Source organism: Bidens hawaiensis, unplaced genomic scaffold (assembly GCF_021521415.1).
Source record: "Bidens hawaiensis isolate Kalapana, Puna unplaced genomic scaffold, B.hawaiensis_p1.1 tig00052402_1, whole genome shotgun sequence".
In the NCBI taxonomy this organism is placed as follows: Eukaryota; Viridiplantae; Streptophyta; class Magnoliopsida; order Asterales; family Asteraceae; genus Bidens; species Bidens hawaiensis.
In genome coordinates, this window is record NW_027499421.1 from 51944 (window position 1) to 54931 (window position 2988).

The 2988-nt window shown below is 34.1% G+C and overlaps 1 pseudogene; it reads left to right on the plus strand.

The window, feature by feature from the left end:
* Positions 1 to 300: 300 nt before the first annotated feature.
* Positions 301 to 2281, plus strand: LOC143599589 (eukaryotic initiation factor 4A-8-like; annotated as a pseudogene).
* The last annotated feature ends 707 nt before the right edge of the window (positions 2282 to 2988 follow it).

Sequence of the window (2988 nt, forward strand, 5' to 3'; positions counted from 1 at the left end):
AAACGAGCTTCCCATACAAGGGTCTAACTATGACTCGATAACTAAATGAGGTTTATTTGAGGCTCGGGCTCAGTTTGATCAGCCTAAAAGGCCAAGCTCGTTTTGAACTTTTTATCGATCCGTTCTATGGTAGCTAGCAAGCAACTCGGCTTGTTTGCACCCCTACTTCTGAAAGTAATCAGTACAATTAACATATATATTATATGGTTTAATAGACAACTACACAAGCATTTGATTGCAGATCATTTGATCTTTGCTTTCTGTTGCTTAATAATAATTGTTTTTTAAAATTATGCAGTCATGGCTTCTGACGGTAATCAGCTTGATGTTGGACATTTTGATTCGAAAATGAACCAGTTGTAAGTTTTCTTCAAATTTATTTTTCTAAAATTAACTCGTAATTTTGCTTGTGTTACACATGCTAATGATGGTTTTATATTAATTATGCAGGCTTTCATCCGATGGACAAGACTTCTTTACATCATATGATGAGGTTTACAACAGTTTTGATGCCAAGAGTTTGCAAGAAAACCTCTTTAAGAGGCATCTATGCTTATGGTAAATCTTATTTTGAAATATTGTCTGCTTTTATGTAAATTTCTGTTATTTTTACCAAGGTTGCAAAAAACACCAGACGACCCTAGGTTGGGTGTACTTGGACATGGTAAATAGAAAGAAAATTAATTTTTTGATATTATATACATGTCAAATGTCATAAGTTTACTAATATTTATAACAAAATAGGTGAATATCCAATATATATAAGATAAATACATTTTTAAATAATAAATTATTCTAAAAATTTTCAATCATTAATTGAAAAAATGATATTTGTTCTTTAATATTATAGATGTACGAATTATGTTAACTTTCTTAAGTTAAAATCCGTTCAATTTCACCGACTAGACATGATTCTGGCTGATGTTTACCACATTTGATGGATTCTTAGTAACTAGGTGAAGTTAAAGAAACTCGCCTCGGCGACATACCTTCTACCGAGTACTCAGCCTTGTAAACTTACTTTTACAACATTGATTTTTACGCGAGTTTTGTCACTTTAGGTTTTGAGAAACCGTCTGCAATTCAACAAAGGGGAATCGCTCCATTCGCAAAAGGTTTAGATGTGATTCAACAAGCTCAATCTGGAACCGGGAAAACTGCAACTTTTTGCTCGGTATTCTTCAGCAACTTGACTACAAAGTTACGGAATGCCAAGCTTTAGTTTTAGCCCCGACTCGTGAACTTGCACAGCAAATCAAGAAGGTCATGTGGGCCCTCGGGGACTATCTTGGTGTTAAGGTACATGCTTGTGTTGGTGGGACCAACGTATACTCTCGACCGGGGTCCACGTCGTTGTTGGTACACCTGGGCGTGTGTTTGACATGCTTAGGAGACAATTGTTGCGTTCGGATTATATAAAAATGTTTGTGTTAGATGAAGCTGATGAATTGCTTTCTAGAGGTTTCAAGGATCAGGTCTGTTATCAAAACTTTTATGTTGACGTTCATCCGTTTGACCTGAGTTGACCTATTTAGTTAAACGAAGGAAAATGAGCACATTTCTCGTTCGTTCATTTTTGTTTGTTCACATTCACTACTTTACTTTTGTTTAAGTTCGTTCGTTTACGTTTGTTAACTCTTTTTGCTAAACAAACTAAAATGATCGCATTTCTCGTTCGTTCATTTTTGTTTGTTTACGTTCATTACTTTTCTTTTGTTTAAGTTTGTTCGTTTACTTTTGTTAATATATTTATTACACTATTTTTTTGGTCAATTACAACTTAGTTTAGTTTTAATAACTTTGTATGCCTAATACATTGTTCTTCACATTACTTTTAACTTGTTTTTAACTCACTTAAGTTCTTTAATCTATGTTAAGTTATGTTTCCGGTTTCCACTTGTTTACTTATGTGAAACGTTCGTTTATACTGTTAACAAACGAACACAAGCATGCTTATTTTCTTAATGAACGATCACAGACAAGTTTAATTGTTCGTTTTCGGTATTTGTTCGGTTAAAGCTAAACAAACGATTTAATAAACATGAACGTGTTTCATTCTTGTTCAAAAAATCGCCCATGTTGCTTTACATTCGTGTTTGTTTGGTTCATTTACAAGCCTTTAATCCGTCTGACCCATATTGGACAAGGCGAGAGGTTTGGTAGAAAAGGTGTTGCGAATAACTTTGTGGCGTCGGATGATGGACGAATGCTTACGGATTTTCAGAAGTTTTATAATGTGGTTGTTGAGGAGTTGCCTTCAAATGTTGCTGATCTTATATAAACTTGTTTGCCAGAAAGGTAAGGCCTGTGTTACTGTTAACCTTTCTTCATTTTTGATGTTTCTTGCTGTTCAAGTTATCAGGGAGTTTAAATTTAGTATCTTTGGTATCAGGTACAACTTTAATTGTTAGGTTTATATCTAGTGGGCAAAGTTTATTTAGTATTTGAGCTAAGTGAGAGTTTGTTATCTTACTTTTATTTGTTAATTAGTGGGGTTAAGTTATAATAAAAAGTATAGTTTTTGTAGGAAGGATAAGAAGTGATTTTGTCCATCGATTTTGAACATGGAGGGTTGAGATTAGTTTAAGGGGAAATCAAGTGTGAACACGAGGTAAATGGCATAATGTAACAACCCGGCTTAAGCGGAAACGCCCGAGTGTGACGTACAGATTGCTCAAACACACGTGGCACTATTAAGTGACCATAATAACATTAATTCATTATATTGCCAAGTACACAAGTTCAACAAATCACAATACACGTTCAAATCAAAACATAATCATAACAATGTCTCATTTTATTAAATAACCTAGGTATTCTAAGCGTCTTCTAGTACTTCATCCTCTAATCACGGTACCTTTAACATATGTATAAAATAAGGTCGGCTATAAATAGCCGGTGAGTTTCCACAATTTTAAATACATACAAAAAAACCGTACAACTCATGGACAAGTGATAAACGAGCAAGTAAGTCATTTCCAGTTGGTA